This window comes from Chlorocebus sabaeus, chromosome 13, assembly GCF_047675955.1.
Source record: "Chlorocebus sabaeus isolate Y175 chromosome 13, mChlSab1.0.hap1, whole genome shotgun sequence".
NCBI classification, from domain to species: Eukaryota; Metazoa; Chordata; class Mammalia; order Primates; family Cercopithecidae; genus Chlorocebus; species Chlorocebus sabaeus.
Genome location: NC_132916.1, coordinates 45,797,623 through 45,814,806, shown reverse-complemented (window position 1 = coordinate 45,814,806; position 17,184 = coordinate 45,797,623). Strand labels below are relative to the sequence as shown.

The 17,184-nt window shown below is 36.7% G+C and overlaps 1 pseudogene; it reads left to right on the top strand.

The window, feature by feature from the left end:
* Positions 1-14,251, top strand: part of LOC103241011 (ADP/ATP translocase 2-like) — a 35,016-nt pseudogene extending 20,765 nt beyond the window's left edge.
* Positions 14,252-17,184: the final 2,933 nt, after the last annotated feature.

The following is a 17,184-nucleotide window of genomic DNA, read 5'->3' as shown; positions in this document are numbered from 1 at the left end:
AAAGTGATTTTATATTTACTCTTTTTAAATCTAAGGGTATACAAATCACAGGGCTAAATTAATGAAGTCATAGTTGGGCAGAAGTATATAACATAAACATTATTTTTATGAGAATTTCAGATGTAGGATGAGCAGAGTCAAAAATAACAAAATCTTGTGGTCATCATACAGTTCAGCTTCCCTGCAGTAAGCACAATTTGCTGGAACAAAATGTTAGTAAAACTAATCATAAAAGATATCCCTGTTGATTCATGCCTTTTTGTTAGCATAATAATGGACTGATAAGAAATTCCCTCTTTGAAAACAGTGAGGCCATAAGCTTTTGCCTGTTGTAGAAAATTTATACTTATGTGTGCCTACTGCATTAGCACATCCCAGCACAGTTTTTCTGTCCTTGGCATCCTTAGTTTCTGTAGGGACCCTAATCAGCTGTAGTCAGTGCGTTTTTGGGACAACCACCCCAGAACAATGATTTTGCTCTTAATTTGTTCATTGTTATTTATCAAGAGAAACTATTTCTTAACCCACATATTTATGTTTTATAGTTCAGGAACACAGGTCAGTGACAAACTTCTAGGTAATTCAACCCTAAGAATTACCCTTCTAGGAAATTCAGCACCCCCACTTTTTTTTGAGACAGGGTCTCATTCTGTTGCCCAGGCTGGAATGCAGTAGTGCAATGACGGCTCACTGTAGACTTGACTTCCCAGGCTCACGCAATCCTCCCAGCTTACCCTCAACAAGTAGTTGGGACCACAGGTGCACACCACTATGTCTGGCTAATTTTTAAAATTTTTGGTAGAGACAGGGTCTCCCTATGTTACCCAGGCTGGTCTTTAACTCCTGGGCTGAAATGAACCTCCTGCTTTGGCCTCCCAAAGTGTTGGAATTATAGGCATAAGACACTATGCCTAGTCTATCTAAATGTATTTTAGTTTTTTGTAGAGATGTGGTGTCACTATGTTGCCCAGGCTTATCTCAAACTCCTGAGCTCAAGCAATCCTCCCGCTTCAGCCTCACAAAGTGTTGGGATTACAAGTGTGAGTTACCACAGCCGGCAAGAAATTCTTTATATTCCAATATCATTTTGTACTCTGAGAGATACCAGCCTTCCTCATCTCCTGAAAATCTTCCATGGAATCATTATTTCTGTGGAAATCTGCACTTGTCTTCTTTCTTGGTTCAGCCACAGCTGCAAGCCTAAGGGATGAAACAAATGCTCCAACAACATGAAATCACAGATGCTTGGCCAGAATAGCACACATCTGAAATTTTGTCAAAGTGCTGAAAACTATAGTAATTACTGTCCTTCATAGATATGTCAACCTCAACACCAACATCCTTCCTGGCTGATGGAGAAATGGACCACAACAGTAATTTTCATAAGCATTATAAACTTACCCTGGAATCAGATTTTCACAAGTGATGATGCTGGCAAATTTGTCATTGAATTTATCCACTGCTTCATGATCAATAGATGCTTTATCACCACAAATCTTTAAAAATTCAATGTCATGTCTTTTATTAAATTTCTGCAACCAGCCTATTGAATATTCATAGTTCCCTTCAATTTTCGGTTCGTCATAATAAATCCTTACTTGTTTCATGATCTGTATACCACTAAGTGGCATGTGTTCATTGCAATGCTGATGTATGCATACTTTCAATCCACAACTGAGATCATCATTTTCAGCTTTATGCTGTGTTTTTCTATGTTTTCACTAACTTCTGTTCATCACTTTCACCATAGAGCTTCAATAGTCTCTCCTTCTGTTTCTTCAGGTCACATAGAGTGGTTATTTCCTCTCCATACTCTTCTGGAAGACATTTCACACTTATGCCACTGTCCAGTTTCTATAGATAAATGTAAATGCTTGCATCCTGGTTTCCTACCACTATTACCCATGGGGTATCTGCAGGCCTTTTTGACATGTATAAAAATAATTTTATACTGCAGAGCAGAGAATAAGCAAAAAACAAACAAACAAAAACCCACAGTTAGTAATGCATGTAAGTCTAGGCCCCAAGTAAAGCACTGTGGAGAACCTGCTGTTGGTGCATCCAGCCTGTACATGTATCATATTATTACCCTTTGCATGTGTGCTTACATGGGGGAATTTGGGCATGTGTAGAAAAAACATGGCAGCTGAAGGGGACTGGGAGGGTCTTTTTTTCCTTGAGGATGCTGAATCAACTGTGTGTGATACGCCATGCATTTTCACTACAACTCATCCCATGATGTCAGCTGTAGAATTTTCCACTTGTAGCATCTTTAGAGATCAAAAAGTTGCAGATTTTGGAAACTTTCAAATTTCAGCTTTTCAGATTAAGGATGTTCAACATATATATATATTTATGCATATATATGTTGAACATCATATATATTAAGGATGCTTTATATATATATAAAGGATGTTCCATATATATATGAATATATATATAAGTTACATATATAGATATAGATATATAGAGAGGATATGTATAGAGATATATATCTTCTGAAGAAACCTGACTAATACAATGTTATATGTTTAATTAGTATTTGGTGAACTGAGTTGATCTTTCAAAATGGAGAAGCCTTTAATAACACTTATCAACTTTGTCTTTGCCCTGTTGCCTTTTGAAACAAAAGATTTTTGACATTTAATATGTCCCCGAGTAAGTCACACCAAATCCTATTGTCAAGCAGACTTAAATGAGCAAAATGTCTCCCCAATTCTCTAAGAGTTCTTTAAGAGGTACAATTCTTGATGGATTTTAAACATTCACCTCCGAAGAATAGGTTTAGAGTTTCAAATTGAACTTCTGTCTTTGATCCTCAAATCAGTTTCTGATGGAGAAATGCAACTCTGGTTTTGAATGGAATAAGTTAAAACATCAAAATAAGTTTTTGGACATTAAACAGCTGTTTTTTAAAATTCCATGATTTTATTTTATTATAAGTCAGTAAGACACATGTGGATTAAATTTTCTTATAATATACAAGGTTTGAAAAATTAAGGGAACCTGGTTTGGGTTTGATTAACTGGAAAACATTTGCAACCCAATGCCTATCTCCTTCCTCCACATCTTTTCCTGAAAGTGTTCTTGCAAACTGCTTTACCCTCATGAACTCAGCATATAGAAGAGTCATGCTATGAATGTGAAAGATATTGAAATCAGCCCTAGGAGAAGTTGGTTCTGAAATTTAATGAAGCTTGACCTAATCACTAGGCACAATTTCTAAAAGTCTCCTTTCTGAGAACTTCATACCACCAAAAATTATTAGGAGGCTATTTTTGAATTACTTTAAAAGGCTACAGTAACCAAAACAGCATGGTACTGTTACCAAAACAGATATATGAACCAATGAAACAGAACAGAGGCTTCAGAAATAATGCCACACATCTACAACCATCTGATCTTTGACAAACCTGACAAAAACAAGAAATGGGGAAACAATTCCCTATTTAATAAATGGTGTTGGGAAAACTGGCTAGCCATATGCAGAAAACTGAAACTGAACCCCTTCCTTACACCTTATACAAAAATTAACTCAAGATGGATCAAAGACTTAATGTAAGACCTAAAACCATAAAAACCCTAGAAGAAAATCTAGGCAATACCATTCAGGACATAGGCAGGGGCAAAGACTTTATGACTAAAACACCAAAAGCAATGACAACAAAAGCCAAAATTGACAAATGTGATCTAATTAAACTAAAGAGCTTCTGCACAGCAAAAGAAACTACCATCAGAGTGAACAGGCAACCTACAAAATGGGAGAAAACTTTTGCAATCTATCCATCTGACAAAGGGCTATTATCCAGAATCTACAAAGAAAAACAAATTTACAAGACAAAAAAAATCAAAAAGTGGGCAAAAAATATGAACAGACACTTCTCAAAAGAAGATATTTATGTGGCCAACAAACATGTGAAAAAAAGTTCATCATCACTGGTCATTAGAGAAATGCAAATCAAAACCACAGTGAGATACTATCTCACGCCAGTTAGAATGGCAATCATTAAAAAGTCAGGAAACAACAGATGCTGGAGATGACAAGGAGAAATAGGAAAGTTTTTACACTGTTGGTGGGAGTGTAAATTAGTTCAGCCATCGTGAAAAACAATGTGGCTATTCCTCAAAGATCTAGAACCAGAAATACCATTTGACCCAGCATCCCCATTACTGGGTAGTTGCCCAAAGGATTATAAATCATTGTACTATAAAGAGACATGTGCATGTATGTTTATTGCAGCAGTATTCACAATAGCAAAGAGTTGGAACGAACCCAAATGCCCATCAATGATAGACTAGAAAAGGAAAATGTGGCGCATATATACCATGGAATACTATGCAGCCATACAAAATTATGAGTTCATGTTCTTTGCAGGGACATGGATGAAGCTGGAAACTATCATTCTCAGCAAACTAACACAGGAACAGAAAACCAAACACCGCATGTTCTCACTCATAAGTGGGAGCTGAACAATGAGAACACATGGACACAGGGAGGGGAACATCACACACTGGGGCCTGTCGAGGGGTGGGGCGCTAGGGGAGGGATAGCATTAAGAGAAATACCTAATGTAGATGACAGGTTAATGGGTGCAACCAACCACCATGGCACGTGTATACCTATGTAACAAACCTGCACATTCTGCACGTGTATCCCAGAACTTAAAGTGTAATTAAAAATAAAATAAAAAATAAAAAATGTAAAACAAAAAAATGCTTTTTGAAACATGATACTATTGAAGTTTGGACCTTTATTTCTAAATGTAATATTATTCCTAAATTTATAAACTGTTTGATCATTTATTTTGAGGGTAGTTATTTCACTCCATGAGAAAGAACCTCTACAGTTTCTTTCAAGCATAGGTTACTTTCTAGGAGAGAAAAAAAGTACTGTTGTTAAATCTCAGTAAAGGCAGCAAATGTACATTTGAATATCCTTCTCTGAGATAGCTAAATTACTATGAGAATTGTGAACTCTGATTTTGGAAAAGAGACAGTTCATCAGGTCTTGACTTTGGAGACAAGATTCACACTGCAAACATTTAATGTACTCTTTCTCTCATTTTTATTTACGTATTTAAATTGTATCTCTCTATTTATGAAACTATAATTGCTAAATATGAGGGGTTTTGGTAGGGAGGAGGGTAAGTTGTCTATTACATTTCTTTTAAGGGCCTAGAAATTAATAAAAGTGAAGACATATTTCATCCATTATCAAGTCAGCAATGAATTGATGAAAGGTCACATAGGGTAACTGGGAGATCTGGAGGGTCCCAGGGTACACACATGACTGTGCAAGCTCACCACCAGACCACTGTGGTCTGCTCTCTGCAGAGACATCCTGTGGTTAGCTGAGTCAATAACTGAAGTTCCCAAAACTTTTTCCCCAACAAAAATAATGAGCTTTAATAAAATTGTACTTACTGTTATGCAAAGAATGAGACAGAAAAAGAGAATCAATTGAAGGGAATGCATTGTTAGGCTTACCACTGCACTGCCATCAACAAGAAAGTATTGAGTACCTACTATGTGAAGGGTCCTTTGAGTACTAAGTATATGGTGTAATTCATACCTGTACAGAACTTTCACTTTTGTCTAGGAGATGCTGATATGTTTTCTCTGTTCTTCTCTCTTTCTTTGTCATTCTCTCTCTCTTTTCTACATATATATATAGAGAGATATAGCACAAATATACATGTGCACATTAAAAAAATACACACATATAAAAACTTGACAAATTAAAGCAGCTTATAAGAAATATCCTAAAGTATTACAAACAATAACCATTCCATAATTTTAGAGAAGGGTCTGTGTCTGTTTTTGTTGTTGTTTTCAGGATAGATGTAGAAGAGAAACAAAAGACATGAGGAGAAAGAGAAAAAAACGAAGAAATTCCCAGGGATCATGTGTTTTTTGGATGTCCGTGTTATAGGTGATTAGAGTCTAAACTAAGGCATAACTGTGAGAATAAGCACAGCAAGGCATGAATTTTTGAGGCATTTTGGAAATACAAAACTACTGTTTTCATCCTTTTATTGTTCCTTCCCTAGAGCACTTTCTCCAGCCACTCATCTACAGAATTGCTTCTCAATTGGCAAAGACTAGATTTATTTTTTTTCCTGTTCATCATAAACTAATAGTTTTATAAAATACAATAAAAGTAAATTAGTAGAAAAATGACATAAAAATACTTTCAAAATAAAGTCCCAATTTTTTATTATTAAATTCATCAAGCATAAGGTTACAGTTTTAATAAATATAATAAGAACAAGGCTAACGTGGGTAGAAAAATAAAATACAATAAAAAATGGTAATACTGTTCATTAAAAGTGTGCATATAGGCCATAAATATGGAAAATTGCTACTCTACTCATAACTTTTTTGATTTGCTATCATGACTAAACAAAAATTATTAGTGAAATGGTGACTCCCAACAATAAAAGCCATTAAACACACTTTAAACAAACATAGTGTTTATTAATACTTAAAGTTTTTAGCGTGACAAATGAGCTTGCTTTTTGCCTGCTAATTGATCTAATCCAGGTTGAACTGATGGCAACTCTGCTTGCAGAAGATAATATATATTTTAACTGCTTCTATGTTTTATTGGTATTACATTAATAGTAGGGACAGCATCTTAGAGGATGCTGATATGAATGAAAAAAGGTCATTCAGTACCTGCAGAAATTTTCATTTTCAACTGATCAAAATGAAACAAGGGACACTGTATTTTTAAAATTCATAATTCCTTTTTCATTAGTAACCAGTTTCAGTAATTTTTCCTGTAGAGTTACAGTTAAACTTAAATTAGCTTTTAATGAAAGAAATACATTTTGGATTATGTACACATTTGGCTTACAGTTGACAAACTAAAATATCCCGAGTTGGAACATGGTTCTATTGTGCATAGGACTTCTACATAGCTCACACCACCAGCAACAGGAGCATGATGGCCTCTACTCTTTTGACCTAGTTATCTAACACACACAACAATTATTACAGCCATGCCAAACTGCTATAAAAGTTTCTAACACCTAATCTCAATATCTGTATTTTTCCTTTTGTAGACAGGGAGTAAACAACATTTAGACTGCACCATTCCACAGATCACAACCCCACCCCACTTCGCAGCTTCTGTTGGTCTCTGATTCAGTTGCCTATGTATTTCCTTCATAATCCTTTCTTGTTTTGTCTTGTAATAATCATTTATCTGTTAATCTTTACATACTAGTTTTCCCCATTAACATGTACTCTCATTAGACTGGGCACAGTGGCTCACACCTGCAACCTCAGCACTTTGGGAGGCCGAGGTGGGAGGATTGCTTGGGCCCCAGAGATTGAGGCTGCTGTGAGCCATAATTGGACCACTGCACTCTAGGCTGGTCAATGGAATGAGACTCTGTCTCAAATAATTTTTTTTAAAGTACCTTCATTAGAACAAGGGCAATGTCTCACAATTGTGTTTCTAACACCTTGCATAGGTGCCTTTGAAGCACATGACAGACTAATCGAATGCTGAATTAATTAATTAGGAATCAGTTTAAAGCCACAAACTCAGTCAATGAAGGATGACAATGGTGTGGAAGAAGCGGTAAAGGGTGGAAATGAACATATATAAGCCTTTATCACATGCCAAGCCTTACGTTAGACACTTTCCTTTGTTTTGTTTCATCCTTACCCTAAACCTGTGAAACAGATGTTATTATCACTGTTTTACAGATAAGGGAATTGAGGTTCAGAGAGGTTAAGGAACTTTCATGAGGTCACATAGTAAATGACAGAGTTGGAATTTGAAGCATTTTGGCCCTGACAGCATTTGCTGAGTGATCACATGTGTATAAGAGTCTGGGAAGAGGGGTAATGAATTACACACACACACACACACACACACACAAAAGTAGAAAACACAAAGGAGGAACATTCTCAGATTACGAAAGGAAACAATATGAGTTCAGTTCTGGCAGATTGAGTTTTTGATGGAACCATTTGCATGGAAACCTGGAATTGGAGTGAATGTTCTGAGATGAAGATAAAGACCCAGGGATGGAGTTGCTATGATGTTTATAATTGACTTTCAAACACTTCCACATGTACAGTGTGATATTTTATGTAGAATTAGATTAAGCTATAAGCTAGATGCTACCCATCTCCACTTAAGCATGCACGGTTCAAGAGGAATGGTTGACTCTCACTCAAATACCCTGTACTCCAGAGGCGCTCCTATTAGTATACGCAATTTTGTTTTCTGGATCTCCATCAAAACCAATTCTTTGATTATTCTTATAGTAACTCCAGAGATGGTCCTATTAGTATAAGCAATTTTGTTTTCTGGATCTCCATCAAAACCAATTCTTTGATTATTCTTACAGTTATTGTTAGAAACAGGTATTTATTGGTGTAATGAGTGACTTTTAATTATTACTATGAAATGTGCTTCCAGTGAAAGTTAAGCTATGAACAGTGTGTTAGAAACACTCCCTTTCTATCCCTATGAATGCTTGAACAGAGGATAAGAAATAAGCAAGGCCAAGGCCAATAGCCTATACTCTTAGAGATGATGCCACAGGTGAGCGTCAGCTGTGAAAATGGGAGGACTCTGATTGTCAGATGCTGATGATAGAGGTGACAGAACCACTACCTCTGGAATCTTAGTATTTCCTCAGGCTTGCAGAACAGGTTGTACAAATTGTTTCTTTTGTGATTACATTCTAATAAATATTTAGATAATAAATGTTTTATGCATGTAGCAGAATTTGGTCTGGGATTTGCTTTCATAATCACAAGGTAATGATAGTGGAGTGTAGCTAACTCCCACTTTCCTCAAAACTTCTGTACCTACAGTAATCTACTAAAAAGAACCTAGGAGTTGTATTTAGGTCCACTTGTAACAAGAGTTGACCACATACGGTCGATAAATGAAATAACTCAGGAATAGTATGAAGAATGAAAAGACCACAGGACAGAGACCAGAAGACAGTCAGTATTTAGAAATCTGAGAGAAAGGAGAGTCTATAAAAAGACTAAAAAGTAATCAAAAGAAGAGGAGGAGGGGGAGAGCCAAAAGTAAGTTGTTGCCAAACTAAAGGGCTTAAAAACTTAAAGGTACGGGTAATGAGTAGCTTCAAATGCTTCAGAACAGTCTAGTAACACCCAGACTGAAATTTTTTTTTAATCCAGATTTTTAACTATTAGTACTTGGCTGATGACCTTAGTGAGAGCTGAACCAAGGTAAAGGGCAGATGTAAGCACTGAAGCCAGGTTTCAGGACATTGCACAGTGCATATGCAGTAAGGAGATGAAAACAGTGAGTGGGACTTGAGTACGTAATGGAAGAGAAAGAAGTAAGGCAAAATAGAGCATAAATACAGAAGTAGCTGCTACTTGCATTTTCTTATTTTCTTTTAAGATCGGAGAATCTTGAATATAAGTTGAAGATGCATTTGAAAGAAAATTCAATACATGGAGCAAGAATTGAAAGTAGAAAAGTAGAAAATAGATGGGCCAAGAAGACAAGCATATGGATGGAGATTTTGGTAAGATTGAGCTGGAGTGGAGTTATGAGTTCATCCTGACAGCTTTCAGTTTCACTGCAAGGAGGCAGAGCAGAGGGAGGCTTACTGTGCTAAAATGTAGAGACAGGAAAGAAGAAGCACAAAATAGTAATAAGGATTTGGGGTAATGGAGATGAGAATGCATTTCTTTGAAAAGTTGGATTCCTTAATGCCCTCATTGATTTATCACTGATTCTGCCCTTTAAAAGAATTCAGAGACCACAATTTATTTATTTATTATTATTAATTTTGAAAGGCAGAGTTTCACTCTGTTTTCCAGGCTAGAGTGCAGCACTGCAATCTTAGTTCACTGCAGCCTCAAACTCCCAGACTTAAGCAATCCTCCCCGCTTAGCCTCCCAAGTCGCTGGGACTACAGGCACATGCCACCATGCCTGGCTAATTTTTGATTATTTATTATTAATAAGAATTTCATAGAGACAACTGATAAAGAACATGTTTACTGCCTAAACTGTCTTGCTTTAGATTTCGTGAGCATCCAGCTCCCAACCAAAGGCAATTATTATTGTGCTGTTCAGTTTGTATCTTTCCAAAATGATAAAAATCTAAATCTTTATAAGATCAATGGTTATAGCAATATAAACCACATTAAATCATAAACATTTTTACATTGTAATAATAATATATCATTTATTTAATAAATAATAAATTTATTCCTATAAATTTCTTTTTTTTTTTAGAAATGGGGTTTTGCTAAGTTGCCCACATCGGTCTCAAATTCCTGGCCTCAAATATCCTCTCGCCTCAGCCTTCTGAGTAGCTGGGACTACAGGCACACAACACCACACAACACTGTGCCTGGCTAATTTTTTTTTTTTTTTTGGTAGAGTTGGGGTCTCCCTATGTTGCCCAGGCTGGTCTTGAACTCCTGGCCTCAAGAAATCCTCCCATCTTGCCCTCCCAAAATGCTGGGATTGTGGGTGTGAGTCATTGCACCCAACCTATTCCTGTAAAATTAGCATACAGAAAAAAACATTGTATTTAAATTAGTGAAAAAGTTATTTCTATCTATAGCAGAGAATTATAAATTCTCGCTATCTTTGACCAGAAGGCAACTCAGAAACAAGCAGGTCAAATGTCATTTTGTTTGTTTTTGTGTCATCATAAAATAAAGCACTTCTTGGAAAATACTAATACGTGTACTGTGCTTGAAATATTTGAAGGATATTGTAGAGTTGTATTAAAGTCTGTTGCCTACAACAGAATTTTATGTTTGGGACACATTTAGAACATATATACCATCTTTGGAAAAAGGTCTGAATATATGTTTCTTATGTTTACTCCAGCAGAATACTGCCATAATGCCTTCAGATCTTTCCTCCCTCTAGGAGACGCACTGTGTCCTTAGCTGCTACTTAGCATCCTGTTTATAGCTGACATCCTTATAAACCTGAAGGTATTGTGCTTCCCACATCACAGCAGCAGACACGTGTGCATGCCCTAACATCCTGTATGAAAAGCATTTGAGTTTCTAACATCACAACACTGTGTTCTGCAAATCTGTGGGAGAATTCTCTCACAGGAGTTCAAACAAATAGCCATCACACCTTTTTGAAGTTCATAAAAACCTTTTTGATTTTCAAAGACTTTCCCAATAAAGAAACAATAGAGGCCACAATTTTCACACAATCGTTTGACTAGAGTCTGTTAGATGTGGATGAACACAATAACTGCTTTGCCAGAAATTAACATTTACACTAGTTAATAGTCTTTACTGGAGAGTTGAAAACAATGCAGAAACAACAACAACGACAAAACAGAGGGGCAATGATGTAGTTTTATGCTTTTTCATTTCCTTCAAGCCAAATGTAGAAACCCCTATGTTCATTTAGGTGGAGAAAAAAAAAAGATGAACGTAAATATCCTGGAAATGTTTGTCTAACACAAATTACAGAAATATCATCAAAAACTTCTACACTATATCCACAAACTTTCACAGATTTCCTGCACTGACACCAATACAGAGATAAATTGTTTCTAAACCATACTTTTGACATACAAAAGAAGTAGTTAACTCCTTCAGTAAATTATAACTTATTTTGGGCTCCTTAAACCAAGAAACTAAATGATACTGCGACTCTGATAATATTCCTTTACTAAAGCATTGTTCTTCAGTCTGTACAAAGTCCAGTTGCAACTTCTTTCCTCTCACTATCGGGTCCTAGAAACATGAAGCCACAGACCTGCAATGAGAGGAAATAAGTCATCGTTACTCTAAAATTAAAGTACCTATTCCTGCTTTATAGCTTATCAGATGTTTAGTCCGGATGCTGATTGTTTTAAAACTTTGTCTAAACATAGTGTATTTCCAAAAGGAATATTAGCAAACCAATTGCTCGCTTCTAGTGACAACATCCTAAATTTTATTAACATAGGAAAGATAAATGAGTAAACAGACACAGTGCTAGTCAGTATGCGTATTTCCCAAGGAAGTAAAGTCACGAAAGAATATAACTCATGTTTTTTACTGTAACTTATTAATTATCTTTCATAACCAAGATCCACCTAATGCTGAGTTCTTGGAAGTTAGAAACACTACTCTTACAATAGGAAGCAAAAAATTACCTTTTTTTCCTAGTTCCTGATAAGATTATTTATGTATCAGTGACCAAAATCTTACGAATTTGACGAAATGAATTTCAGAATGTTCACTAATGTTCACTCATTCTCTCAGTACGCTGTCCCCTGTCACTTCTTACACATAGTTGTGGTTTGATTTTCTTAGCCTAGAACAACTTTTAGCTATGGAAACTTGTCTAAGCCACGATGTTTATTTTCTCAAAGTTTTTTTTGTTGTAAATTGAAAAGGAATCCACTTCTCTGGATTGAAGTTTTTGCCTTTGGGGATTACAACAGCTTTGCTCTATTTTTTTTCCTTTTAATTTTTAAGTTCCCCATACTTTCAGCCTCTTCCTGAATAAAGAATAATTATTTGACTGAAATTTATTTTCAGCACACGACCAAAACAGAAATCTTTTGAAGAAGCTCAAAATAACACAGGAAATACTGAAGGGCTAATAGCTCAGATTCCTAAAGTTATTTAGATTTACAGAAGAAAACTAAATGGATCAGTGTGTGTAGTAAGGGCTTTTAAGATATTTTTAATGAAATAGAAATTAATCAATCCATCAGGTAAACACGGCAATCTGGAATGTATTTAGGTAAATTGGAGAGGGAGATTAGGTCATAGGTCAGCAAAACACCATTAGTGTTTTGGAGTTGTCTTGAGGAAATGGGTCTTTCAAAGCACTGATTGTGCAATGGCAGCTGAGTCACTTAGGAAATTATGAGCCTGAATCCTGTGAGATGCCATCAGGTCCAATAAATATTATGTTTTTCTTCTCCCATCCCTTTCAACACATCTACATAATCTTGGTTTGAAGGTCATCCAGCTGTACTATGAGTAACCTTTGCTAATCTTTCCTTTGAATAATTTTAGTTTTCCTCTTTTCAATTAATAATCCATGCAGAATTTTGGTCTTTTGTTCACTCTGGTTTACTGTATGGTCTGATGAGGCAATGGTCACACAACTTACAATTTAAGAGTTTCAAATTGACTCATAGCCCCCGAGTCAAAGCTGGTTCCCAGCTCAGTCCCGTCTGGCAGCAGCCTGCCTCCTCTTTCCTTTCAAGCACTTCCTGGCAGGTAGAGTGGCCACAGCCATCTCCAGGACGGCGGTAGCTCCCATCAAGCAGCTCAAGCTGCTGCTGCAGGTGCAGCATGCCAGCAAGTAGATCACTGCAGATAAGCAATACAAGGGCATTATTGACCATATAGGTCCATATTCTCAAGGAGCAGGGAGTCCTGTCCTTCTGGCGCAGTAACCTGGCCAATGTCGTCAGATACTTCCCCACCCAGGCTCTTAACTTTGCTTTCAAAGATAAATACAAGCAGATCTTCTTGGGTGGTGTGGACAAGAGGACCCAGTTTTGGCACTACTTTGAAGGGAATCTGGTATCAGGCAGTGCTGCTGGGGCCACATCCTTGTGGTATGTGTAACCTCTTGATTTTGCCCGTCTGGCAGCCGATGTGGGTAAAACTGGAGCTGAAAGGGAATTCTGAGGCCTCGGTGACTGCCTGGTTAAGATCTACAAATCTGATGGGATTAAGGGCCTGTACCAAGGCTTTAACGTGTCTGTGCAGGGTATTATCATCTACTGAGCTGCCTTCTTCAGTATCTACGACACTGCAAAGGGAATGCTTCCAGATCCCAAGAACACTCACATCGTCATCAGCTGGATGATGGCACAGACTGTCATTGCCATTGCTGGGTTGACTTCCTATCCAATTGACATGGTTGGCTGCCACATGACGCAATCAGCGCGCAAAGGAACTGACATCACGTACACAGGCACGCTTGGTTACTGATGGAAGACTGCTAGAGAAGGATTGCTTGTGATGAAGAAGGCAAAGCGTTTTCCAAGGGTGCATGGTCCAGTGTTCTCAGAGGCATGGGTGATGCTTTTGTGCTTGTCTTGCATGATGAAATCAAGATGTACACATAAGTTATTTCCTAGGATTTTACCCCCTGTGAACAGGCAAGTTGTATTATATAACATATCTTGAGCATTCTTGACAGATTCCTGGCTGAAAATTTATCAGCGGCAACTATTTACTGGTTGAAAATGGGAAGCAATAATATTAATCTGACCAGTTTTCTCTTAAAGCCATTTCCATGATGACGAAGATGGGACTCAATTATATTTTTTATTTCAGTCACTCTCGATAAGTAACTAATTTGGAGAAATAAAAATATCTAAAAATGTTTTTAAAAAGTTAAGAAAAAAAGAGAGAGAGAGAGAGAGAGAGTGTGTGTGTGTTGTCATTCATTCAATTAGCCTGGCTGCTAAAATAAGCTAGGAGTAGCTATAAGTTACTGTAGTCAGGAAAATATCTTTTTCTTACAAAGGTATGAAATGGTTTATAGTATGATTTTTGAAGCATTAATAGTTGATAAGATTTACACAAATGGTATCATACACAGAAGGCAAATGGTTTTAAATATTTTTTAAGTGATCAGGACAAATGTAGTGTGAGAAAAAGAGCCTAAAGTGTTAGGCAAAAAAATAGTAAAATGTCTGCAGAATTGTTAACATGCAGTTCTCAGGCTACTTGGAAAATGTCTCTCACTTTAAAAAGTAGTTTATGACTAAATAGTCTTTTTTCTTTTTTTAACTTTTTAACTTAACTAGATTTTAGGTTGAGTTCTAGTACTGAATAAAACAACTCAGAAAGATCGGTTTTTAATATTTCTTGTTTTCTTTGATACATTAACCATAATATTGGCCTTTGATACTAGGCTTTAAGCCCTTTATCCAGACTCTGGTCATATTGCTAACAGGCAAAAGGTCAATTCTTACACATGCCATCCGGTCAACAACCTGCCAAGCAATTACTAAATACCTGTTGTGTATACTGCATTAACACCTTGAAAATTGTGTGTAAAGGAAGTAAAAGACACAGTCCTATCTTTGAGGAATTGCTAAACTCTTTGGCATAAAATATTGAGTGACTTTTATTGCCTCTTCTTCCTCCAACCAGCTCTTAAATACTGCTTATGTTTACTTTTTTGCCAGCATCTTCTGTGAGCATTTGTAGCATTTCCTACCAAGACCAGTGCCCTGGGCTCCAATTACCACTAAGCTAGCGTGTCCAAAATTTCTGTTTCTGGTCCCAAGCCCTTGCTCAAATATCAGAGTTGCACTTTCTTTTGTTTTCTGGATAAATTCGTGCACGTCTACCAAAAGTTCTTCAGAAACTGCAAGTTAATTTATATTCTCTATCTCCTCCACTTGGTATCTTTTGCTTTCTTTCTTTCTTTTTTTTTTTTTTTCCAGAGGGAGTCTTGCTCTGTCATCCAGGCTGGAGTGTAGTGGCATGGTCTTGGCTCACTGCAACCTCCACCTCCCAGGTTCAAGTAATTCTCCCATCTCAGCCTCCCAAGTAGCTGCAATTACAGGTGAGTGCCACCACACCCAGCTAATTTTTGTATTTTTAGTAGAGACAGGGTTTCACCATTGGTCAGGCTGGTCTCAAACTCCTGACCTCAAATTATTTGTCCGTCTTGGCCTCCCAAAGTGCTGGGATTACAGGCGTGAGTCACTGCGCCCAGCCGTCTTCTACTTTTTAAAAGTCTGTTAGTGGCTTACAAAATCAGGGAATTTGGAATTCTCCTTCTCACTCACATCATCATTAAGATCTGCCCACTCTCCCTCCAAATATCTCTATTAAAAAGTTCCAGAGCGGTTAAGTTTATGTTAACTGCTAGGGTAGCCCTACTTAACTGGTCTCTCTACTTTTAGTAGCTTCCCTCTTCCATTCACCAGTCTGTATTATTTTTCTAAAATTCATATGTGATTACTCATGTAACTCTCATGGTAAAAAGAAAAAAATAAATAAATAAACCTTTAGTGGTTCCCACATACCTACAGAAAATATCCCAAAATCTTTATCATGTTATAAAGTCTCTTTTCTGCCTAGCAACCGTCTATACTTCCCACTACTTTTCCTAGTCTTTCTTTTCCCACAGGCTTTCCCTGCTTCCACACTACAGAGTCTCAATTTTTGTAGCACCTTAGAATTATGGGGAATGTTATAAAAATGCAGATTCTAAGACTCTAGAACCAGAATCTCTTTAGCAGAGCATGGGAACCACTCATTTTTACTATTAACGTGCCCTAGAATTCCCTCGCAGAGCTCATCCCCAACCCTACTTGTTGTTCCAGCAAATTTCCACTTACGCTTTAAAGTCTTGCTCAAATATTCTCATCTCAGGGTTTTTTTTTTTTTTTTTTCTCTACATAACTCACACAGCAGAAATCACTCTCAGTCATTGTGCTTATGGAATTCTAAATATTATTCAAATATATAGATTTACAAATTATTTTTGTTAAAACCACATTTCTCATTTCCCTTCCTCTTTTATATTTCCCCATAATATTTAGTGTCATCTGACATGTTATATATTTTACTTATTTATTTTCTTATGTTTGTCTCCTCATGGTACATCCTACCACGAGAATGTACACATACAGAAATACAACCACTTATTCACAAAGGAGAACTCAAAAAAGATTTAAGAGTTAATTTGAGTTTTTGTTTCTTTGCTTTTTAAATAGAGACAGTCCAGGCTGGTCTCGAACTCTTGACCTCAAGCAATTCCCCTGCCTTGGCCTCCCAAAGTGCTGGTATTACAGAGCAGCCACCAGACTGGGACAAAACGGTTAATTTGAATGTGTTTCTTCTCATAGAAGACTATGAACTCTAGGAAACAAACATTTATTTCCTGAATCATTTGATAGTAAATTGTATACTTCTTGAGAGTTCTTTCCTAAATACTTCTTCAGGTATTTCTTAGGAATAACATTTTCTATATAACCACAATAATTTTGACACCTAGAAAATCAAAATAACCCCTTCCTCCATTATCAAATTTTCCTAATTTTCAGCTGTTACGATTTCTGTATGTTTTTTTGCTGCTATATTCCCAACAGCCTGAACAGTTGTTGGCTCATAGTAAGTCTTAAAGAAATAATTTTTAAATTGGTAGGTCTGTATCTCTGATTAAACTGAGTTTCTTGAAAGCAGAAACTATGACCTTTTGTCCCAAGTC